This window comes from Pan troglodytes, chromosome 6, assembly GCF_028858775.2.
Source record: "Pan troglodytes isolate AG18354 chromosome 6, NHGRI_mPanTro3-v2.0_pri, whole genome shotgun sequence".
Taxonomy (NCBI): Eukaryota; Metazoa; Chordata; class Mammalia; order Primates; family Hominidae; genus Pan; species Pan troglodytes.
In genome coordinates, this window is record NC_072404.2 from 93,640,754 (window position 1) to 93,668,158 (window position 27,405).

The 27,405-nt window shown below is 32.6% G+C and overlaps 1 protein-coding gene across 4 annotated transcripts in view; it reads right to left on the minus strand.

The window, feature by feature from the left end:
- Positions 1-27,405, minus strand: part of SEMA3A (semaphorin 3A) — a 554,212-nt gene that overhangs the window by 326,331 nt on the left and 200,476 nt on the right. For all 4 annotated transcript variants that reach the window (XM_054687612.2, XM_009453467.5, XM_054687611.2 and 1 more), the window contains one exon: positions 22,176-22,261. The gene's annotated coding sequence lies outside the window, so the exon portion shown is untranslated. The remainder of the gene's footprint in view (positions 1-22,175; positions 22,262-27,405) is intronic.

The following is a 27,405-nucleotide window of genomic DNA, read 5'->3' on the forward strand; positions in this document are numbered from 1 at the left end:
CCCAGGTGGCTTCAGAAAAGAAAATCAAACTTCTCTCTGTAATGAGTCTACTTCCCTTACTGTTTAAATACAGAAGACAATATAGCAGGTGCCTGAAAAACTGTGGGAAGACATTAAACAAAAGGCAAATATAAAGAATTTTTGACTTTATGCTCCACCAAAGGTTTTTCCAGGAAATGAAAGCAATACAGGCATAACAAAAGTATATAAGAAAAAAATATGTGCACATATACATGCAAGCATCCATGCGAAATTTAATTTTTAAAACATGCAGTTATGGCAGTAGGAATTAATAAATCTCTATTTATTTAATAGAAAACTTATTATATTTCTTTTTCAACTAAATATTACAATGTAAAGGCTGGTGATGCCAACAATTGTAAGTGACTAATATAAATTCAAGCATAATAAATCTTTATTACTTTTAAATTTTCTCAGAGTTTCATTTAATGTTTTGTTTGTTTTACCTTTGGTTCTCATAAGGGAAGCTGAATATAAAGAAATAGTTGGCAAGGCATGGTGGTTCATGCCTCTATTCCCAGCACTTTGGAAGACCTAAGTGGGTGGATCAGTTGAGCTCAGGAGACCAGCCTGGGCAACATAGTGAAACCTAGTCTCTAGAAAAAACACAAACATTAGTGGGCATGGTGGTGTGGACGTGTAACCCAGCTACTGGGGAGGCCGAGGCAGGAAGATCACCTGAGTTGGGGATGTCCAGGCTGCACTGAGATATGATTGTGAGACATGATTGACTGTGAGTGAGACATGATCGACTGCACTGTAGAGCCTGCATAACAGAATCAGACTCCATCTCAAAAAAAAAAAAAAAAAAGAAGAAGAAAGAAATAAGAGATATTTCCTTTCCTTTGGTAACAAAAGCATAGCCCTCAAATTCAATGTATAAACTGTAAGGATTAAAATTCCACTGAAGTCTTGACAGGTTCAATTTTGTTAAAAATTTTTAAAATTCACCTTCTCTTTCTATCTCAACTTTAAAAAATACAAATTAGTGGACTTTTTAATCTAAAGGAAGAAAAATTAAATAGATATGAGGCACCTCAATGTAGCTGTAATGACTTTGATTTGATATTCATCCAAACTAAATTCTTTCATTCACATATTGAGTTCACATTGAATTCAGTGGCAGACAGTGAAGGAATGTAGAACAGATCAAGAGTAATGTAGATAAAGGAAGGAGTGGGCATAGAATTTCATTGTGAAATATGATGCCATCCTTTAAAAATTATTTCAAGAATTGCTGACAATGTTGTATCTAAAATAGTAGACTTTGATAAACAACAAATATAAATATGAGTCTCTAGGAAAGAAAACAGTATCTAAAGCTCTCTGATTTATTACCTATAGTTTGATGGATTCATATTTTATTAGATAATGATAGCTAATTATTTTTTGACAAAAATTATGTTAATACTTTATCTGATTCATCCTCAGAATGGCTCTTTAAAGATACAGGGCTCAGAATATGAGTAAAAGTTCAGAGAAATAGAAGACATGGCAGCTAGAATTCAAAGGTAGTCCACTTTCCCCACCAAAAAAAGCCCCTTTCCATCCACACCCTAACTCAGAGGTCTTATTCTTCAAGAATATGTTGTACTGTTTTAGGACCTTAGCGAGGTTTTGATGTTTCAACTTATTAATTGCAAGGAACTATATTTGCATCATTTAAAAATGCCATAATCATGTATTTCCAAGGATCTAAATATTTGATGTCATTTATATCACCATCAATCTACATTTAATATTTAAAATAAATAATTTGTGCTGCATAGAATAATATGTAATGTTTAAAATCTATATTTATTTTTTATAACATGCACACAGAACAAGGAATTACTTTATGTGTTTGACTCACTACATACTCACATTAATTAAATAATTCCATTTTTAAGAATGACTAACTCCAGCTACATACCAAGGACCATACTAGGTTCTGCTTCATATCATAGTCAGGCTATTTTTATCTCTTGATGAAAGTAAAAAATAAAGTTTGCATTACCTTAGTTTATTATTAACTAAACTTGTAACGTTCTCTTAATTTTTCATTCCAAATCATCCAAAGCCTAGAATCATAGCATTTTGGTTGTTTCAATATGAATTTTTCAAGCTTTATTGAGGTATAATTGACAAACAAAAGATGTATATATTGGAGATGTACAATGTAATTATGAAATAATTACCTCAATCAAGGTAATTAACACATTCTTCAACTCACCAAAAAACATCACTCCCATTTTTTTTGTTAATTTTTCCTTACTCTTAAGGCAATTAAAAAAATTTTTAGTATATTCCATTTGCTTTGAATGTAAAGTATTTCTGTTTTTCAGTAATTCCAAAAGAGCATGTATTTCAGAAGTCTTTCTAATTGGAAGAATGGATTGTGATAAACTGTATACCTCAGTCACCAGTCTAACAGATGATCTTACTTCTCAAATAATACAAATTTTCACTTTACTAAATTTCCATATCACTTCATTCAATTTGTTTAATTTTTTTCCCTATCAATATATTCGTTTACCTTGAAAAGTGGTCAAACTACATTTTCAGATTTATGATTATGTGTATTACATGGAGGAAAATGTATATGAAGTAAAATTAGCACCACCAGTATTCTGTTCGGTGTACCATTGTGTAGACCAGCCACGCCAAGCACTCAAATGTTGTTCGTTTACAACTGATTTACCATAGTATCTGAAAACTCAGCATGTACTTTTGTGGTTTGCATTAGAAAGTTCTTATAAGACAATGAGAAGGACTATTTAATTTGACTAGTCAATTTTTAAACTCATAAAAATATACAAAAATAATAATAACAGGTTTCAATGCTGGGTTTAGAAAAATGGTAACAAAAGAGAAATTTTACTTTTGTATTCCAGTATCTCTCTGAGAATCATCACTGCACCACATGTAGATACAATGTGTAGTCCAATTTTCCCATGCTTCAGGAAATAGATACTTCCATCTTTATTGCTTAAAAATTTAATGAATCTTAAAATGTTTATATACTTAATCTTTTTATATATATATATATTTTTTTTTAAGGCAGTGTCTCATTATATTGCCAAGGCTGGATTTGAACTCCTGGGCTCAGAAGATCTTTCTATCTCAGCTTCCCTAGTAGCTGGGGCTACAGGTGTGGCCCACCATGCCCAGCTAATCTTTAAACAAATTTTAAGTAAATTTTTCTAAAAAATATTGAATGTTTAAATGAATTAAATTTATGCTACCCAATTACACAAATAAATGACACCCATAAAGTAATTTACATCATTTTAAAATAGTCAGGACATAAGATATTTAATCTAATCAATGCATTTTATAAATGAACACAATGAGGTCACAGAAGTTCAAAGACCATTTGGGGGGCCAAGGCGGATGGATCACTTGAGGTCAGGAGTTCAAGACCAGCCTGGCCAACATGGCGAAATCCCGTCTCTACTAAAATCACAGAAATTAGCCAGACCTGGAGGTGCACGCCTGTAGTCCCAGCTACTCGGGAGGCTGAGGAAGGAGAACTGCTTGAACCTGGGAGGTGGAGTTTGCAGTGAGCTGAGATTGCACCACTGCACTCTAGCCTGGGCAACAGAGCAAGACTCCATCAAAAAAACAAAACAAAACAAAACAAAACAAAAACAAAAAAAACCATGCCTGTGTGTTCTCTGAACTTGGCTTATATATTGTTTGGTGGGAATGTGAATTATTACAGCCATTTTAGAAAAGAGTATGAGGTTCCACAAAAAAACTGTATAATCCAGCAATCCCACTACTGGGTATATATCCAAAAGAAAGGAAATCAGTAAGCTAAAGAGCTTACACACTCCTCCCATGTTTATTGGAGCACTATTTGCAATAGCCAAGAAATGGAAAAACCTATGTGTCCTTCCATAAATGAATGGATAAAGAAAATGTGGTATATATACATCCAGTGAAGTACTATTCAGCTGTTAAAAAAAAATGTAATCTTCTCATTTGCAGCAACTTGGATGAGCCTGGAGGACATTATGTTAAGTGAAGTAAGCCAGGCACAGAATGACAAATACTACATTTTCACTCGTATGTGGGAGCTTAAAGAGGTGATCTCATGGAATTAGAGAGTAGAATAGTAATTGCCAAACTGGAAAGGGTAGGCGGGAGGACAGGATAGGAAGTGGTTCATTAATGGGTACAAAACTACAGTTAGATAGGAGCAATAGGTTCTTGTGTTCTATAGCACAGCACGGTGACCACAGTTAACAATAATTTACTGTATATTTCAAAATAGCTAGGAAAGAGGATTTTGACTGTTCCCAACATAAAGAAATGATAACTGTTTGAGGTGATGAATATGCCAATTATCTTCATTTGATCACTGCACACTATATACAAGTATAAAAATACCATACTATACCCCATAAATATGTACAATTATTATCAATAAAAAATTTAAAATAATAAAGATAGATGCACAAACACAAAATAAATGCAGTGAAAACCACAATGAGAAACTACTTCACAAAAACTAGGATGGCAATGATAAAAAATATATAATGACAAATGTTAGCAAGGATATTGAGAACTTGGAACCCACGCATGTTGCTGGTGAGAATGTAAAATGATGTTAGCTGCTGTGGAAAACAGTGAGGCTATTCCTCAAAAAGTTATACATAGTGTTACCATGTGATCTAGCAATTCCACTTGTAGATATGTACCAACGACAAATGAAAACATGCCCATGTAAAAACTTATACATGAATATTCATAGTACTACTCACAATAACCAAAAAGTAGAAAAAATCTACATGGCCATTGATTGATAAATGGTGTATAAATTGTGGCATATCCATTCAATGGGATATTATTTGGCAATAAAGAGGAGTGAAGTAATGATACATGCTAAAATTAAATGAACTTTGAAAACATGCTAAGTGAAAAGTCACAAAAGAACAGAAATTATATAATTTCATTGATATGTCGATAGGCAAATCGATACAGGCAAGAATTTGATTAGTGCTTGCTTAGGGTGAGAAGTGGGAGAGAATGGGGTGTAACAGCTAGTGGTTTCTTTTAGGGAAGATGAAAAAATGCCGTTATTAGATTGTGATGATAATTATACCACCTTGTAAATGTACATGGCATTGTATACTTAAAATTGGTGAATTTTATGGTATGTAAATTATACATCAATAAAGCTGTTTTTACAACCAAAAACCAAACCAAACCAACCAAACAAAAAAACTGTCTGTGTCCTTGGCTCATCTAGAATCTGAGGACCTCTTCTTTGATCTTAAATACCCTTGAAAAGGGTTATCTTTTATATTGCTTTCCACGTTATTCTCTTTCCATTTTTAGATTTTACACATTTAAAAGTTGTTTTTTTTCCTATTTATCTTAACTGTGTCTAAGGAGCCATAATATTCTGAGTACTAGCCAGGGGATTCACACAGCTGAAGCTTCACCTTCCTTTCACGTGACAGCCTTCAAATTGTCTCCTTTCCCAAATTCCTACAGCAACCCCCACAACTCCCGTGGCATGGTAAGTCCTCTCATCAGAATAGCAGTTCTCTTCTGAAGTAAGCCCTTTTAAAAATTAACTATTCATTTGAAATCTGAACATACTTTTATGGAAGTATTAAATGGGTCTATTGCTACTGTTGTTTCATGTACTAAACTTCAAGTAAATATGTTACCTCTACTGGACCACTTCATTCAGAGATGAACATTTAACTGTGGATTAGATGACTGTACCCTCTTGAAAAGATTTTACATGAGCAGATTGAGAAATAATTTGGAACAGAAAACCCTTTTCTTTGCCCCTAAAATCTTAAAGCATTATTTGTCTAATCATTGTATTGTATTTCTTTTACTTTGAAAAGGTCAGGTACCTAAATGAGAGCTAACATTTCTGATAAGATTGCTGATTAACTATAAACCTATGTTGATGTTCCATTAAAAACTGGACTGTAAGAGTTAGATTGTATACCACATATTGTTCCTGCTGGTATCAAGGAATCAATCATAAATTATTCTCAATAAACTCCTTTCTGTGTGTTATATTACCTTGGAATGATTTTTGTAGCATCTCATTATTTATCGTATTATATTCAATGAGCTATAAGATAAAAATTTTAGATAATAAATTTTTAGATATATAAATAATTTTTTAGGTAATATTACTTAGTATTTCTTTGTGTAAAGCATAAAACAGAATTTATTATTTGCATGATATAGATTTGCATTTCAAATTATTATCTGTTCTTAATATATTTTACCCATTATTCCAACATATAATATTTGCACATAGCCAGTACAGAAATCTTGGGATCATAAGACTAAGGATTATCAGTGGTGTATCTTACATTCAATTTTTATTTTAAATTTATTTTACTGAATTCCTTTTCCTTCTGCATTGCCAACTAATTTTCATGACCTATCAGAAAAATGTAAAAAATTACGTAATGCTGTCTCTTCCATTAAAAAATAATTTATTTCATAAAACATTGAACATTTCCATTTAGAAATTTGTGTTACCATGTTCTTTCAAGTTGCAAAGGCAGGTAGTATTACCCCGTAAAATTTTTAAAATAAGAAAGGGCCATCCGGAAATATAATAGAAGATGATTTTCTCCCCATAAGTTGTTTAGTCTTTATTTATTACTAGGCTAACATTACTGACATCTGACACTGGCCATTCCTCAGTTCAAAAGTGAAAAGCTTCTTAGAAAGCAAAACCGCTCCTCCATTTTAATTCCCTAAAGAGTTTATTCCTTTGGGCAAAATAGTCATGTGGAGCACCTGTGGTGCAAGTGCTAAAGAAATATCAAGCAAAACCCAGCCACAGCTGTGCTGTAATCATTGAAGTGTGCCCAGTGCATAATGGCACATTAGGTAGGCATTGATCTCTGCCAGTTTATGAGGTCTCTTACCGAATTAGGCAGACTTTTTCACTGAAACCCATGGAGCAGAAATTGCTACTTCTAAGCTAATCCATTTTCAAATTACCAACCAATTGTGACTGATGACCTCACTACAAATCTGCTTATCTACCTCTAACCACTCAACAAGCAAGGGAGAATAAATCATTATTTCCCTCTATTTTCAAATCTTTACAAAAGAAAACTCCTCTTGCCATTCTTAATCACCTTCAATGCCACTGCAGCTGTGAAGATAAGCATGTTAAATGTTAAATGCTGCCTAATTGTCAGTGCTTATTTGTAAGGAAAATGAGAAGGTAGAATATCTACTTACTATGGTACATGGTTTTATTAAGATTTAGTTGAAAAATTTCTGCTAAGCATTATTATTAATTTCATGTATTTATTAAAAATATTCAGAATTGAGTGATATTGAATACTTGACTAAAAAAAAACGATTACCACATTATGCAACCATTTCTTGGTGTAAACTCTGGGTCTAGTTTAATCACCTGAGTAGATAAAACTCAAAACATGTAAGAGAAGAGCCTTTATTCTGAAAATAGAAGCAATCCTCCATACTTTAGTTAATTGAAGCCAATACTATGTAAAAATCTGTAGGAGGTAGAAAATGCACAAATTGGGGTTGGGCAAAATCTATTCCTAAACTCTCCCCAACAAACTTTACCACAGAGGATAACATTAGTGATGTTATGGTCCACAAAACTTGATAGTTTCAAGAATGTGTAAAGAAAGAATGTAGTAAAGTGATGCTGACTTACATTTCTATTAGAAATTATATTTTATTTTACATTTCAAAGGCCTTAGGACATATTTTAAATCAATATTTTAACATATATTTTATAGGTTATTTATGTTGTGAAAAACATATTGCCCTATTCTCTGAAAGTTTTTCATGTTGACCATGTAGATGAGGCCTAAATGGTAAATATATTAATGTATGTATAAGAAATTAATTTACATGTTTGTTGCATTACATTATATAGAAGTAGAAATTTAAAAACAGTTCCAGCAAAATTGTAGAATTTCTGTTTACAGATTCACTGGACAAAGCACTAGTTATAAAAACTTGGTTTTTGCAGGGTGATGGATAAGGAAGAAAAATAATTATTTCTATGTCTTTACCTAAAGCACATTTTAAAAAATGTTTCTAACTTGAACATAATTAAAATTCAAAGATCTGTACCAACCATTGCTGTGACGCATCAGCCTAGTTGTTTTATCCGTACCCTATGCCATGGACTGACATAATTACCTATTCAGAGCCAGTTAGGAACACTTTGTTTTGTTGATAGAATAGCTTCTCAATGGAGTTGGAATTGCTTTCTCATACTTGCCTTTTGATTGATATAACTATGTCAGAGTTTCTTTCTGAACATGAATCAATAATTTTTTTTTTGTATTTGGCATGTAGACTAGGGCAAGCCATTTGTAAAGCAAGACAATATTATCTACTCCAACCCACCTACTAATAGACATGAGAAAAGTATCAAATTAATTTCCAGATGCAAAAAATATAACAATTATATATTTTGTTAAAAATCTTAATTTTAAAAACAACATTAAATTCTTAACTATTTATACAAGTGGATGGGGAGAAGTCATGGTTCCATAAATTATAAACACTAGTAATACAAAAATATTTCAAGTTCATTTCTCTCATTATTTTACAGCATTTCTTTATGTTTTTGTTACAATTAATATTTTCAAGCAAAATCTTAATAGGTTTACCTAAATTAGTCAAAATATAAGAATCTGTGTGAGCGGAAAAATTAAAAACAATCCATATGTGAACTTAATTTCTTATGCTACAGGTTTCCAAGGTTAACAGCCTTTTCCATACCCTTCTTCACATAGATGAAAAGATGTATACTTATATATCATACACAATGAATTTGTTATTTGTTTAAAAAACAGTATTTCAGTGTCACAATAAAAACACTGTTTAGCAAAAATGGCTTTTTCACAAAACATGTCAAAAGAAAGCCTCCAGTCAAATGTATGGATCTGACAAACACTTTCAATCAAGGTAAAATATTCAATAATATGGATCAAAACCACAATACTTAACTTTTCCCCAGTAATGAACATTTTGGATATTTTTGGAGGGTTTTTTACTTCTCTCCTTGTCTATTTGTCTTGCTAGTTAGTTATTATTTTATTAAGATTATACATGTTTATTTTAGTAGATATTCCTTTTCTTGAATTAATAGCAATTTTGGATTTTTACAAGCCATGAGCGTGCCTACTTCCTGGCATAGGAAACACTGATTGGCTTCCCCACTTTTAATTTTCACTGACCTGAAGGAAGGAAAACAGTATCTCGTTACCGCTGTAGTTGGCAGTTTCCTACTAGTAAGCTTTAGAACCTTTCATATGTTTGATGCATATTTTAGCCTGGTTTGCAATAACCCCTTATTTATATGATTTGCCCAGTTTTATATTAGGTTATTTGTCCATATTTATCACCATAATAAAATAAATTAAATTCCTATATTCTTCTCATGGGAGTTACATGAAGGCTAAATGAAGACTGAGAAGTGGGCGCTCTGCCATTTTAGCACTTAACATATTTCATTGAAAAATTTATAATATTGCACTCATGATGGCATATTTTGATTGTAGGACATTTATTTTTACTCCTCTTTTACTCCAATAATTTATAATAATACTTGTAATCCTCTAAATATTCAGAAAATAAAGGTTGAACTGGTAAAATGGTGAGAATACATCTTCAATCAAACTGTCAGATACTTTGATCAAGCTGCGAGTGAAGGAATCACATCTCATATATATGTGTCCCCCCACAGAAAGTTGTGCAGAAAATACTTCTGAGTTAATTGTAATTGGTTGCTCAATCTTGAAATCTTTTTCCTAACCTTCCCAATTCCTCCCTGGAGGTAACAATAGGTCAGCTTCAAGTTTTAATCTGTGAGTGGAGAATGCTGGGGGCCCTTCTTTCCTGCTGCTCTCTGTAGAACCTTTATATAGCAAAAAGTTTTTAATGTTAATTTTTCTTAGTTTCCTTACTTTTAGTATTATGTTCATTCCATCCAAACTTGGCAATTGAAGACTATGTGGAATTTCAACTAACACATCTCAGATGTGCATGATCTCAGCCTGTGGGATATAAAAGGATTTGATTTAGAAGGTACCTCTGTCCAACTTTGTAGTCTAGACTAGCAATTGGTCTAGAATATTTCTATAAGACAATGGTCTCTTGGTTCAAAATAGACATTAATCAAAATGCTGACAGTATCATTTTGTTGTTAAATGAGTGACATTAGATTCATTATTATTTTTTTTTATATCCTTGCATTAAGCCAACCAGGCTGTAGAGGTAAAGATTTCCGTCATTCACAAAATGTGAATGTTGCAATTTATCTTTTGCTTGGGGCAAAATTTTTCAAAAGAATACATTTTTAAGTTTGGAAAATATCTGAAATGAAATCCACATGTTTGCAGTCGGAAAACTGTCTTCGCAGGTCTCAAAATTAGGTTTCCATAACTAGGCTTTCTATCGACTGTGTGATTTGGGACAAATCAGCCTGCCTTTCTTTTCTCAATTCTTTCATCCTTATACTTAAATAAATTATGCAGAACAACCTATAAAATCTATTCCAAGTCTAATTTTGTTGTCTTTGGTTTAAAAAGGAAGCAACTAATAAGTTAACAAATTTGTAACTATGCCCTCTAATATTCAAGCCAAAGTTTAAAAAATGATTGTTTTTCAACTACATTTTGTACGTCTTCTTGGTGGCATTTTACTCTCAGTTATAATAAAATACTTTCATTATGATTCCGAAAATAAACAAACCAATATATTGAGGGTAATGATTGTAAAAGCTTTTGATAACATATTACCATGTCTGGATTTGGTAACTCAAGTTATATCTATACATCCACAATTCAAAGCCACTTTTACAATACACTACTCATATTGTGTTAGAAGCAGCAAGAAATCATGAAAATGATTCAGCAAAATACATCATATTTAGATGTAAGCTTATTTAATCACACAATCAAGTTACTAATTGAGCAACTACAAGAGATAAAACAGTACATAGAGAATTAAAATTCCTGACTTAAGAGAAAAATGTAATATATAGAAGACCTGTCTTAAGAAACAAGTATATTCCCACTTCAGTTACCCGAGTAGCTGGGATTAGTGTAAAATATGAACGTATTTTTTTTTTGTGGTGGTGCTATTTAGCTAAGATATGAAGGTTTGTATAGCGTTAGCTACATTAGAGGATGAGATTAAAATTACGCATTTTGACAAACCAATCATATGATGTAATTATATCAAAATGGCCGCTTCACATGTGTACCCTCTTTGTAATCATAAATTTGAGCAACATGCTTATCTACTAGTTTAGAAATTACATGAGATTCATGGTTAGAGGTGGAAGGATATTTGTTTTACATATTATCCGGTAATAAAAATTTAAATTCCTCATTCCATCAGGTCTCATTGCTTTCTTGAATGAATCTGTAGCAGAGTGGCAAGCCTATGTAGCAAGTTAGAGTAGTCTTGCTTTAGAGGGGCTTCTTTACCACTTAAAAAAGAAATTTGGGATGTTATTTAAATTTATTATAAAACTGCAATTGATTTTTTTCTAATGGTATAAACAACTAGAATCTAGATGTCCTGAAACATTTTTATGATTGCATATGCTTTTATTTTACTCATCTTTGTACCTCCATACTCTTTGTGATAGCTTTTAAATCAATATCCAAGGGAAATTTCATATTGTGAGTAGCAAATTCTACAAGATGTTAAGGGAACAATCTTTTTAAATGTCATTATTATTTTATTAAAAAAAGTTTTTATGGCAAAATTCCAATCAAAATGTCACACATTGATGAAATGATATTTAAAGGTTGAAAACCACTTCAAATTATGTCAATTTTGTCATAGTATTCAGTAAGATGGCTTTCTAAAAACAGTTTGATATTCTTTTCTGAGATTTATTTTTATTTTTATTTTTGGGATGGAGTTTCGATCTTGTTGCCCAGGCTGGAGTACAATGGCACAATCTCAGTTCACTGCAACATCCGCCTCCCAGGTTCAAGTGATTCTCCTGCCTCAGCCTGCTGAGTGGCTGGGATTACAGGCATGCACCACCATGCCCGGCTAACTTTGTATTTTTAGTAGAGATGGAGTTTCACTATGTTGGTCAGGCTGGTCTAGAACTTCTGACCTCAGGTGATCTGCCGGCCTCGGCCTCCCGAAGTTCTGGGATTACAGGTGTGAGCCACCGTGCCCAGCCGAGTTTTTAATCACACTTGGTAAAGCAGTACTTAAAATACAGACAGTTCAGTAATTTTATCTGAACTTCTCTGCCCTTCTGATTGAAAAATAATTCCATAATTTGATCTTAATTTTTTTGACTTCAAAATTTTAGAAACCAAACAGAATTGTCCTTAACAAAGAAAGCTCAAGGGCACTTGCAAACACATATTTAGAATAAAATGAGATAAAATTCCCTAAAACTTTGAGGGTCTACTTTTCAACTTTCATAGTACAGATGAAAATAAATTGTTCCAGAATACCAATCAAAATAACTAATCTACATAGGTCTTTGTGCAATGATCTACAAGTCTCAATTTTGTTAATACCCTGCTGCTCTATAATTATTTCTTTACCTTTGTTATTATAAGTTCTGGCTAACTGTTGGTTACATTTCCACTAAGAAAGAGGGAGTAGGACAGTTTTCATAGCAACTGTCTCAGACCTCAGGCAAATTCCCAGTGACTATGGGTAGCACTCCTAGACATAAATTGTTGCAAAGTCCAGCTGTAGCTCAACAGGGATATAGTTTTAATGAAACCCAGATGAGCTGCAACTGTATTTCAGTCTATACTCCCACTTCAGCTCTAGTCAATTACCTATGGTAATAGGAGGACAGAAATAACATGAGTAATGAAATCTGCAGATAATCCCAAGGCATCATTTTAGCCAATAATTCCCAATCTCTCCTGTATTAAACCTCTTACTAAAACTTCTTAGCATGTATTAAAATGGACAGATGTGAATCTTTGTCTCTTCCTGTGGTAAAGATGTCAATAAGTTATAAAATGATCCTAGAAATATGGCCATAAAGGAGGGAGAACTGATTCATCACTGGTACTGTAGATATTTATTTTTGAGAAACTCAGGAAATTATTTCTTCTGCCTATCAAACCTACGGAAACATATTGCCATCATTCATAATAACATATGAGTTAAATAAACCTATGAAAATTATGTAATTATTTATTAAGAACATAATATGAATTCTAATGAAACCAGACAGATTAAGCACAAAAGTCAATCTCCTCTCCCATTCTTAACCCCAGGAAAGGCATAGCAGAGAATTAAAACAAATAAACAAACAAATATATTCATCCATTAAGACAAGGAGGAAAGATAAAAGTGACCACCTCAACATAAGATTTCAAGGAACTGGGGGAATAATGGATTCACATAAAATTTATTAATTTAGCAAATGGGAGTTAGAGACCTCTCAGGATAAGCAAGCCCATTCACTCTAAGGAAACTGGGAGATAATCAGCACTAAGGGCATACTCTACCAGAAGAAGAGATGAGGAGGCAGCAGTTCCCTATACCTTGTTCCAAAAATATCAGTAATCAGCAGATATTTCTCCTTTGCCAACTACTGAAGAAACTAAAAAGCACTGAAGAACTTTCTACATATTATCTGTGATGGTTAATATTGAGGGTCAACTTGATTGGCTTAAAGAATGCAAAGTATTGTTCCTGGGTGTTTCTGTGAGGGTGTTGCCAAAGGAGATTAACATTTGAGTCAGTGGACTGGGAAAAGCAGACTCATCCTCAACCTGGGTGGGCACCATCCAATAAGCTGCCAGCAAAACTAGAATAAAGCAGGCAGGAGACGATGGAAGAGGAGACTTGGTGAGTCTTCCGGCCTTGATCTTTCTAATGGGCTAGATGCTTCCTGCCCTTGAACATCAGACTCCAAGTTCTTCAGCTTTTGGACTCTTGGACTTACTCAGTGGTTTGCCAGGGGCTCTTGGGCCTTCAGCTACAGACTGAAGGTTGCACTGTCAGCTTCCCTACTTTTGAGGTTTTGGAAGTCAAACTGATCCACCGCTGGCTTCCTTGCTTCTTAACTTGCAGAACTTGCAGAGAGCCTATTGTGGGACTTTACCTTGTGATCCTGTGAGTCAATTCTTTTTAATAAACTCCCTTTCATAAAGATATAAAATAGTGTGTATATATATATATATATATCTCCATATATATATCTCCATATATATATATATCTCCATATATATGTATATCTATCTATATCTATCTATATCTATATCTATATCTATATCTATATACATACATCTCCTACTAGTTCTGTCCCTCTAGAGAGCCCTGATTAATCATTTGGTAGTCCAGAGTAAAAAGACGGATGCACTTATTGGTCAATATAAACAGCAGTCTAATAATCCACAAAACACCCTCTAACCTCTTCCATACCCAGTCTAACTCCCACCCAACAGAGTACTTTCAAAAATGGCTTGATTTCTCACTTATAAATACCAATGGACAGCTTAGAATTACTTGACCATGAGGAAAGCTGATAATGTAAATAATGAACAAAACCCTCCAAAATCTCTAATATAAAGAGAACTTGGAGGAAATAATGAGGAACGTGAAGACCATGTCAAATCCAAACTATAAATGACATTCTCTAGCAGTAAGAAAATACATTTAATCTATTAAAAACAAACAAGCAAACAAATGAATAAGACTATAAAAAACTTACAGCTGGGAGCAGTGGCTCACAACTGTAATCCCAGCACTTTGGGAGGCTGAGGGGGGTGGATCACCTGAGGTCAGGAGTTTGAGACCAGCCTGGCCAACGTGGTGAAACCTCGTCTCTACTAAAAATACAAAAAAATTAACCAGGCATGGCGGCAGATGCCTGTAATCCCAGCTGCTTGGCAGGCTGAGGCAGGAGAATTGCTTGAACCAGGGAGGCGGAGGTTGTGGTGAGCCGAGATCATGACATTGCACTCCAGCCTGGGTGACAAGAGTGAGACTCAGTCACAAAAAAAAAAAAAAAAGAAAGAAAAAGAAACTTAGGAATTAAAACTATGATAACTGAAATAAGAACTTTAGTAGAAGTGTTGGAAGATAAAGTCAAGAAAATTTTTCATAAAGGAGAAAATAAAATAGAAAAAAAAACAAAATTAGTGGATCAATTAAAGAAGTCAAATATCATATTTTTAGGACTAACAGACTAGAAGGAAGAATATATATGCATATATTTCATATATATACATTTCATACACATATACACATCTTGATATAAATACACAGAAAATTTCTCATAACTGAAGGGAATGAGTTTTCAGGTGGAAAGCATGTACTTAATCTGTAGTATAATGAAAACAAAATAAAGCAAATCCCAAAAGGCATAACATAATTACACTTGAAAATATCAGTGATAAAAATAAAATTCTAAAAGCTTTTTATTTTGGTAGGGGCTACATGTTACACAGAAACAGAAATCAGAATATATTACATGTTCAACAGCAGTACTACACATATGGCTTAAAATGAAGACACAAATAATAAGCATGAGAATGCTGGAATGACTATATGAATGCCAGCTAAAATAGACATAAAAGCAAAAACATTATCAAATATCAAAATAAAAAGCAGATAATAACAAAATAGTCAATTTATAAGTCTAAAAAATAATTACAAAGTACAAAGATACTTGACTGAATTGAAGGAAGAGAAGGAACATTGCATAGTTATTAAAAGAGATTTTATTTAAAAAAAAGAACCAAAAATATTAACGAAATCTTGGTGCATCGAGATAATGCCTTGAAGCATCTTGACCTAATTGATATTTTTAGAGGATATAGTCATTAACTGAAAAGTACACAATGTGAGTGGACCAGTCACTTAGTTCGACACATTCTGGGCCTTAAAACAACTCTGAATAGATTTAAATTATTTCTATCACAGTATGTTCTCTGATCATAGATTTAGAAATTAATAGTAAAAAGATATCCAGAGAAACATTAATTATTTTATGGATTAAAAAATTCAATAAAAATTCAGGAGATTTTTTTCCTGCAGGGGAGGGGAGTTAAATGGATCAAAAACAGATTATAAACTTTGAAAACTACAAGAATAAAACTCTTAGAAGAAAACATCAGAGAAAACTTTTTAACCTTGGGGTAAGCAAAGGCTTCCTAGATAGTACTCAATAGCACAAGTAAAAAAATAAGAAGAAAAACATATTGTACTTCATCAATAATAAAATTTTTGCTTTTCAAAAGAAGCTGAAAAAGAAAATCACAGAATGGTAGAAAATATTCACAAAACACACACACACATGCATATATCAAAGAATTTGTCTTCAGAATGCATAAAGTGCTCCTATAATTCAATAATAAGGCCAGAAAGCCAATGAAAAAGATAAGTAAAAGATTTGAATAGGTACTTAAGGAAAGAAGACATGTAGATGGTAAATACGCAAATTAAAATATGCTCAATATCATCAGTTATCAGACATATGCAAATTAAAGACCTATTTGGATACCACCACATACACATTAAAGATTCATAACATGAAGTTTTGCTAGGATGTAGAGCAGGGGTCAGCAATTTTTTTGTTTTAGGGGCTGAATAGTAAATATCTGATGCTTTGAAGGCCATAAGGTCTCTTTCACAATTACTCAATTCTGCCTTTGTAATATGAAAGCAGCTTGTTCATAAACGAATGTGCCTGTGTTCCCATATACTTCTATTCGCAAATAAACCCGAATTTGGCTTAAGTACTATAGTTTGCAGAGCCCTGATGCGGAATGACAGGAACTCTCACAAACTGCTCAGGGGAATGTCAAATGGTACAACCGTTTTGGAAAACTGTCATTTCTTCAAAGTTAAACATACACCTACCAAATCTCCCTGATTTTCCAATCCACGTCTTTTTCAAACTAAATGAAAACACATATTCATACAAAGACTTGTATACAGATACTCATAGGAAAGCAATTCACAAAGGACAAAAGATGGAAACAACTATATATCCATCAAGTGAATGAATAACCAAATGTAGTATATCCATATAGAATATCCATTCAATGGACTACCATTCAGTAATAAAAAAAATCAACTACTAATACACATAAGTCATAGATAAATGTATAAATTATTTGCTAAGTGAAAAAGTATACACTTACATTTATATACTTATTTATATGAAATACAAATTAATGCATAGTATCAAAAAAGGAAAGAGTTAGGAATAATTTTTCCTGTGTGATAAAAATATTCTAGATTTTGCTGTGATAATGGTTTAAAGGATATACACTTCATTAAAACTCAAGAAACCTGAGCCCATTAAAATAGATGAAGTTTGCTTCATCTAAATTATTCCTCAATAAAGTTAATGAAGAAAAATAAATGTGTAGAGAGGACTCCGCCAAAACGTTTTTACATACCTCAAGGACTTTTTATGCAGAGTGTTTTGCCTTTCATACATGTATCAACAAATATTTAGCCAGCCATAAAATCCCCTTCCCCAAACAGAGTGGTTCTCTGAAGGGCTATATTAGATGTGTATTTTAAAAATTACTCAGTCTTTCTTGCTCCTTTAATTTTACTCATTGACAGATTTTATTGGTAGAACGGGGGTCACACATTTGTTTTGTTCACAAAAACAAAAATTGCTGCTTATGACAATGATAATGAATAATGGAAATAATGGAAACTATCAAAAGAGTCCCAAAATAAATGAAAAAGAAAGTTTAGTAAAAGGGATATCTTGGGAGCCAGATCTTACTACATAAGGGAAACAAATGTAGAATTAGAGTTGGTGTTTGGGGATCTTGGTTTCTGTAATTTGTATTCATCTTTGCCCCAATTTCTTAATGTAAACACTGAGATGATTTTTCTAAGTTCCTTCTGGCTCAGAAATTCTGTAGACCTAAAAACACTTAGTATAGATTAGCAAAGAAAAAGAAAAAGAAAAGAACAGTTTGAGGAAAGAAGAACTAATTAGCCAGCAAAATAAATAAATAGATAACTGCTCCATCTGAATTTGAAGTTGGACTTGTGCAAACATGCAATGAAGTTTTTCAAAGAGGTAGGTGACATTCCACACCTACTCACAGCCATTCCAATCCCCACCCTCACTGGGTGCAGAGGAGGTTAGGCATGTATGCTAGATTCTCTCGGGGCAAAACCAAGCCTCTAAGCACTCTTTATGACCCTGTGGGCACTAACATTTGAGTCAAGGCCGTGAGGTAAGAGCTTGCTACTTGACCGGGTCACTAAGGTTGCTTGTTACTAAAACTGAATGTGAACTCAATTGCAGCATGATTTTCTTAGTACGCCCAAGCCGTCTCTTTTTTTAAAAAAATGTCTAGGAATTTTTAAATAGGGAAAACATGTTCTAGTTCCTTCAAACATCTTGTAAGTGGTTAGAAAACAGACTGAGATATAAATATGGTATAAGCTAAGACAACTTATCTGAAAATCAAAATTAAGTAACAATTAGTAACAGCTAAAATAATAGGTGAACATATTGACTATTCTTCATTTGAAAAAAAAAAGGTATTAGTTTGTTAAATACAGATAGTCCCCGACCTGGCACTGGTTCAATTTAGAAATTTTTCAACTTCACAATGATGCAGAAGTGATAGACATTCAATAGAAACTGTACTTGGAATACCCATACAACCATTCTGTTTTTCACTTTCAGTACAATATTCAATAAATTACATGAGATATTCAACATTGTATTATAAAATAGCTTTGTGTTAGATAATTTTGTCTGACTTTAGGCTAATATAAATGTCTGAGCATACTTAATGTAGTTTAGGCTGTGCTGCCATGTTTGGTAGGTTAGTTGTATTAAATACGTTTTCAACTTACTATATTTTCAATTATGTGTGGGTTTATCAGAATGTAACCCCATTGTAAGTTTGGGAGTATCCATCCTAACATTTTCTAGAGAATTTTAAATGCTCTTAATGGCTTTGTTTTAACTCAATTCACTGGCCATATTTCTATACCAAAGGTTCTTATTCTTTCTTTCACTCACTCACTGAAGTAGTATTGCCTGTCCCTTTAAACTGGTGTGTGGAGGCAGGCATAAGGAAGAAAAAAATAGGTGTTCATAAAGCATTCAAAAGAAGTTCCTCATGGATGAAGGTGTTTAAAAACCAGAAACATGGGCAGAAATGCTTTAATTTACAAAATAGATTCATAACATGAAGTTTTGCTAGGATGTAGAGCAGGGGTCAGCAATTTTTTTTGTTTTAAGGGCTGAATAGTAAATATCTGATGCTTTGAAGGCCATAAGGTCTCTTTCACAATTACTCAATAATACAATTTTTGAGAAGTGTTATAATAAATAATTATTTGTCAAATAAAGAATGCTTTTCAAAAAAAGAAGAAAAATATTTTTCACTTCAAAAAGCTTACAATCTTGAAAAGAAAAATAAGACTTATACTCAATCATTAAAAAAGTAGAATGGTTTTACGAATAAGATGAATATACTTTCAAAACTAATCACAGAAAAGAAAAACTATTTCAAAATTCAATTTATAAAATATTTCAAAATATTTAGATAAGTTAAGCAAATAAAATTAAGTACTGCTGGCACTAATGTATCAATGAGAAAATGAAATTAGGTAGAATAATTTTCTCAAAGTCAAATAGTGATACAGCTTGGAATTCCAGTGCTATCTGAGTCTATAGTGCAATTTCACAAGCGATCATATCCCTACAAACCAGATCAAACTTATTCAATGATCATATAAAAATAAATGCATTGAAACTTAAAATAGCAAATTATATACTACTGTTGATCTTAGCTTCTGGTTTTTATCTATTTCCTTGTTATCCACATATTTTCAATTTCACTTCTAGCTAATGTGGAATTTTATTTACTTTCCACTTTTTAAATAAATGCTTGAAATATTTATTATGAGATTGCTAGTAAGGCATTTGTATATATTTAATCTAAAATTTGTTTAGAATCAAACATATATGGAGCCATGTTGAGGGAATAGTCAACAATGGCAGAACTATTCTCAGATTTGGGAGAGGAAATAAATGTATCATGGATCCTGCTATGTAGGCATTGCTTAAGCAAATAAGTTATTTACTGACAGAATTAGACAAGAAAAATATATTGTCTACGCTTTTAAATAATTATTTGTATAAGCTATTTCAAAACTCATTTGATATGTTAACAATTCTTCTTCAGGTTACTTCCAGTAAAAAAAAAAAAAAAAAAAAAAGCTAAAATAATAGATAAAATGAAGGTCTGATAGCCCCCAATTTGAGATGACCAGATATTTTCCAACCAATTGATATTTATGTATCCTAACTTATATGTGTGTTACCCAAAACTTAGAATCATAAATTAAGTTCCACAAATAGTTCAATTAGATGCAATATCTGGAAGTAAAATTTCATCAGATTTTAGTCATATTTGCTAAATATTTTATGAATTTTCATTGGTTGACTTCTATCCACTATCCTGTTTCAATTCAGTGTGTATATTGTCAATTGCATTCAGTGATTTAAGACTCATCCATATGAGCTCTTGATGTTTTTATAAATGAATTTTTAAGTACTGGCTAGATCCCAAATAAACATTAAAAGACAATGGTGGCAATGACAGTGACACCAGCTCTATGTATCACTTTGGCCTTTATACATTTGAAACAGATTTTAATTAGTACCCAGGAAATTTGTCTCATCAATCTTGCCTCCTTTACTGGTGAACTGGGAAGCAATTGTAACTGAAGGAGGAGAGGTTTATTATTTACTGAAAAAGGAAGCAAGTGTTTTGTCTTTGTGTGTATGATGCACTCATGAAAAATAACATCCAGGAAATTAGTATTGTGGAAGTCTGAAAATTATTCTAGCCAAATAATGAATATATACACATATATAAAAATTCATATATGTATATATACACATATTAATTTATATATACATGTGTGTATATATGTATGTATAAATGTACATGTATGTATTAGAGAAGTGGTACTACAAGTCATTTTTGAGGTTTTTAGTGCTCTACCAATTCTAAAGATATGAGGTATATTTCCCATAAAAGAATCAAATATCCATACCAATTTGATATGAACTCTAACAATTTCAACATACTTCTTAAATCAGTAAATTTTTGCCTTATATGATGTGATAAATGTTTTTGTGTATGTAAATGGTATTTCCATGTAGCATTATATATTTTTTCATAAATTTTTTACTTTTATTGGTACTAATATGAATAACCTAGGAAAAATGTATCAGTTCACATCAAATGGGGATAATCATCCAGTTAAATCAAAAGGAACCCAATAAAATTGTGAATTCTTCAGATTTACTAAAATAAAAATCAAAACAAAATTGACAAATGAATTTTATTCTACTTAAAGGTCCATAAGAAAAAAAGAAGCATATTTAAATTCAGTGTTATTTTCTCTTAACAGTCCCACGCAATATAGATCTTCAAGAATATGTTTTCATTTCTTTGTTCATTCTAGCCATTCCTTTTAATAGCAACATATGTAACCGTGATGGAATGGTAAAGTTAATGTTGCCAAATTTTCTTCCTACTTTATACAATGAAATGAATCCTGAGAAACCTTTATGGTTGAAAAGCATTAAAATAAGTAATACAGTATGTATACATTCAGATTTCCTGACTGTATTTTACTTTACAGGTGATATTTCAATCTCACATGTGAGGTCAAAATTAAGATGGTGTAACACATTATAAACTGACTTCACCCTGAGTGTGGCACTCAGCCTTTGAGTGGATTCTGGATGATAGTAACCATATGTGGGCCAATAAATGTAGAAGGGGCAGGTTAGCCAAAAGATTTTTGTGGATAGCAATATGCTTACATTCCAGCTATCTCTGCTCTGTGGCTCCTGGGGAACATCACAAACCCAGTGAAATTCCCAAGTCTGGAGATTTTTTTTTTTTAAACCAAAATGGTAGCAATCCACCTCTTGACATTTCAAATGGCAATTCCTACAAACTGATTTTTATTTTAAATGTTGGAGCCCCCTCATCTACCCAAATAATTCTACAGAAGACTATATAAACAAAAAAAGAAAGTGCTCTTAATTTTTAAAAATTATCTTATAAATTATATGCCACAGAAGTGTAGTAGTATCTCTAAATTTTCACTAAAACTTATTAACATGCCAATGTGTATAAGTTTAATTATCTTACCTTCTTTTAGGAAAAATTCTTAATTCCTGAGATACAATGTGTTCAGTCCAACTTGTTATTGTAAGTACCTGGGCACTTTAAATACCCTATAAAAATAAACAAGTTTATTCTTAAAATTTAATATAAATCAAACAATTACCAATCAATTAATATATGCTCCACTTAATTAAAAGTCAGTTTAAATTTCTTCAAACAACCCCTCTATCTTGTGTGGGATAATGTAATGTATGAAGGTAAAGGAATTATGGAAGGCAGGTACTGAATTTGGCAAACATTTTACTCTGGCTTATCCAAACAAATGACAATTTGTAATCACTAATCGGATTTGATGTAGTTTGAAAAAATTCAGTATTTAGGCTCTGGCTCTACTAAAGAATAACTGATTTATTTGAGAATTAGGTAAAACACTAACATGTTCTATTGATTTGCCCATAATACTATGATGTCATTAACATTTTTCACCACTGGTGATGAAAGGCTCACACTGACAACCCAGCTAAGCAGTAATTTCATGACACTGTTAGTAAGTAACCGGATTTCACTTTAACAAAAGCTTTTCCTTTTTTTCTGGATAAAGGAAATATACCAAATATTTAAAGTAAATAGAAATTTTAAACAACAGAATTTTTCAAACATGAAATTTAAAATGTGCTTTGGAAAATTTCATTATACGAAAATAGATGCTTTGTAACATTAATTGTACAATTTCATAGTTGAATAAATAATGTAAATAACTTAGAAAAGAAAGTAAAGACAATTCAAAGCTGGGCCGAGGATTTAATATATTTGAAAAAAAAGTAAAATTTGGTGAAAACAAAAAAGTATGCAATGGAGATTCATTAGTTAAGTTATTAACCTTATTAAACATTTTAATCTTATTAAAGTAAAGAAAAAAGATACAGGTTCTAAAGTAGTATTTCTTTCCAACCTTTGTTTTTTCTTACTGTACTATTTTGGGAACTATAGAATATTTCTATATTACCATATATTTAAAAAATAGAATATATTATCCTATATGCATTTTTTGGCAGACATTTATTGGATCCCTTACTGTGTGATAGGATTAGTAAAATTTAGTGAATTATTTTAAGCAAAGAATTTATGCTAGGTGTATAGGTAAGTTATCAGAAAATGGTACCCCAAATGTATATACAAGCATTTAAAAGTCAAATGTCAATACCATACCAAACATCCCTTGGATACATGCATCATAGATGGTGAAATTATCTGAAGTTAGTGATTAGATGGAAAACAAGTTCTTTGTGGGAGAGGAGTCAATCAACTGAGAAACTAGAATTTTTGAAGACTCATCTGGGTGGATATTGGAATTGCCATAATATATGACAAGAATGGAGTTGAAGAGAGTGACAGTGAGCTACAGCTAAAATCTTAACAGAAGTCGGGAAGGGGCCAGAGGTTGGTGGAAGACTTCTCTAAGGGGTAGTAGCAGAGTAGCAGAGAATATCTACTGATGTCTGGAGAACATAGCTAGGAGATTTTAGGGAGGAGAAATGGTACTGATCAGGAAGCGGCACTGAGGAGCAAAGAACGTTATCCCAATCCCAATCTCAGTGACTTAAGTGGAGTATGAGAGAAATATCACTTTTTTTTTCTTTTTTTTCTTTTTTTTTTTTGAGATGGAGTTTCACCCTCGTCACCCAGGCTGGAGTGCAATTGCGCCGTCTCTGCTCACTGCAACCTCTGCCTCCCGGGTTCAAGCAATTCTCCTGCCTCAGTCTCCCAAGTAGCTGGGATTACAGGTGCCTGCCACCACACCTGGCTAACTTTTGTATTTTTAGTATAGACGGGGTTTCACCCTGTTGGCCATGCTGGTCTTTAACTCCTAACCTCAGGTGATCCGCCTGCCTCGGCCTTCAAAAGTGCTGGGATTACAGGCGTGAGCTACCACGCCCTGCTAAAATATCCACCTTTTAAAAGCCGCTGTGTGATGCAGAGTCATCAGGCTTCATTTGGGGTGATTATAAGGGGGAAATATACAAAAGTGAAAGATAAAAGGGCTTTGTTGTTGAGTTCCGGAGAGGATAGTGAAAGAGTATCCAGAGACAGAGAAAATTAAAGGATGAGGATTAGAGTCTTAGGGATCAGGAATGACTTGGAAGTTCTGAGTTCCTTCTGGTGACTGACATAAAATGAGAAAATGAACATGATGAGTTAAGTCCTAATTTTTCCTAAGCAGACAATAATGATGAGGCTATGAAGGTCAGTGGGAGCAGAGAGATGGTTGTAAAGTCATGTCAGGAGTGTTCAGATTGTTCAGGTGTCCACTTAACTCTTGATGATGGACCTCTCTGACCCAGCAAAGGGTGTGTAAATTCCTCTTGACTTCTACTGATGGACCCTTCTAGGCTAGCAATGAGTCAGCCTTTCTCCCTTGACCCTAACCAGCAGTGGTCTGTAGAACATATACCACGTGTGGGCTTCTTTCTGACATACACAGTGTTATGAAATAATAGGATAGAAGGAATCCTAGTATTCATTTGCTTGGGATGGTCAAGGCAGTCTTCTGTATTGGTAATATTTTATCTGAAACCTGAAGGAAGACTATGCTAATATTTTGATGAAGTGTTTTCTAAATCGACGGAGCAATAAATACAAAGACCCTGAGGCAAGATCATGCATTGACTATTCCAGAAACAGCAATAAAGTCAGCAAGCAATGAGTGAGAGAAGGGTGATGAGAGAAATATGAAGATGTAAAATAAAATATGCTTATAACTATAAACCAAATTTAAACGATAAGACAAACTACAAACATTGGCAAGATCTATAAAATACAATTCCTATTTTTGAAAAGTGCATTGATCAAATCAAAATATTGTAGAAAACATACATAAGCTACATTAAGTATAATTAAAATAGCCTAATTACACAATGGAGGTTTTAACTATTTCAGGTATCTCTATTCCACATTGACTCAATGCAGTCATCATGCTGGTTGAAAATATCACTCTGACACACAGAATATTGTTGAATTCAGTAGTATAATGATAATTAGAATATACATGTCTGACAAGAAAAAATATACATCTTCTCTAATAATGTAGAGAATCTGCTTGTACAAATGAGTTTTTCACCTATCTTTGGGGAAATTATGTGAGCCAAGCAGGTACCGGCAGATACAAAATAACTGATCCAACCTGACAGTTGTTTTTTTTTTTTTATTCACACCATATAATTTTTGTTTAAAAAAATCTGTCAAAAGAGGTTCCATTAGTGTCAGGTAAAGATTCCTAACAAGCATACTTTTCACTTGTTCTAAAATGATAGTAACAAGTAAAACTTAAATGGGAAACTCCTATTACAAATAGATGATAATTCTTTATCTTATCTATTTCTTTTCTTTGATCCTGGTGTTCTCCTGGAAATTCTAAAGGAGTTGTGACTTTGACAAATCTGATGTCTGCTAGTTCTTACGGGGCCATACTAAGAACAAATAAAACATTATACTTTCTGCTGTAACTGTTTTCATTAAGCCATGATTTACTAGCAGTTAGAACTGCAACTTACACTGGTCATTTTCTTTTAAAATAACATAGTGAAATTATTGGAAAGATTTAAAGCTGTCATTAATATTGCTAGAAAATTTCATTTCAAATTTAAAATATTTCCCTCACTTTCTCTTCTCTCCATCCATCTCGCCTTCCATTTGTCTCTCATGAGAGGGTGGGAAGATGAGGTAATTTGGGCAATAGATATAAATAAATTAAAAACAAATCAATTAAGGTTTAATTTCATTTACATGCAGATTTCCAAGTGATTTTTATTAGAATTAGTAGATGTTATATATATATACATATATATATATATATATATATATTTCTAATGGCTTGAAGTTGTTACACTGAATATTGAATGTACACTAAAATTATGCAAATTTAAGTAATTTCAAACAATCTTATCTTTAAACATGCAATTTCAATATTTTATTAATAATCTGAAAATACTTGTTAAACATACCATATCAGGCAAGGTTTTAGGTGCAAAATTAAATTAGACATACAACCAAACTATAACCTTCTGGCCAGCTGGGACTTGTTTTTTAGTTGCTTCCATATCCTCAGTGAATAGAACAGTGCCCTTCAGGGAGTTACATTCGAAAATATCTAACAAATATACACTTTCTGTGAATGTCTCTATTAGAATAAATGTATGTATTTGAGTAAATGAAGGAATGTGCTCCCATCTCCTTTCCTCTGTTTTACAGAGGGAGTCACACAAATAAGTTAGTACACTGTAGTATGTGATGAGTATAATGATGGCCATATATACTGAATGCTTAGCAAATGTAGAAGTAATAATCTAAACCAGATTACAGGGTTTTTTGTGCTCCCAAGTCTATGAAGAGAAGACTAAAGATGAATGGTAAAGATTTATAGTACACCCTTCAGGGGTTGGTATATACATGAGGCACCATAGAACATTGCTCAGGGAAGGCAAGTACACTTTTCCAGCAACCAGAAAAATATTTAAATTGTGAAAAATGTTTTAGTTTCTATGAAAAAAGATATGCAAATTAAAAACTAAGAAATTTTAACTAAATGTCTATTAATTTACCTCTCAAACTTCTCAGTTGTGCAATTGAAACCTTTTCATAGTTAAGATTTTCTCCCTTTGCAAGTATCTCCCAATATGCATAATAATTATTTTTTAAGATTACAGACAATTGCAATGAAGTGAAAACACACATTTATAAAATGCTTTCCAATTTTGCAAATATGAAAACCCATAATGCTTAATATTGGGCAAAGGTAAATTTTCACGTATTTAAAATATTATGGGGTGACGCCATCAAAACAAAGAAATGACACCTAGGACATCAGAGGACCTACAATACCTCTGTATCATCTCGTCTTATACTGCCTCTAACACAGGCTGAAAATAAATGTAATTGGTCATGAATGTGTATGGCATCTATCTTTTAAGTAAGCAACTTCTAAACCTAATTTTTTGTTGATGGTCACTAGAGTAGAAACCTGAAACTCAAAATTTTATCATTTTTATTTTTCAGTGAGATCATAAAGAATATACAAATAGAAAATTAACATATGTGTCCTTCATTTAAGATTCTTTAGGAAAATTGCTGCCTTAAAAAAAGTTCTTAGTGCCTTTTTCAGCAGACTTTACATCAGCCTGGACAAATTTCTTGGGACAGTTTTGGTTCATGAAAAGGTCATGAAGAAAGGCCCAGTGGTAAAAGATCATCCCTGAAG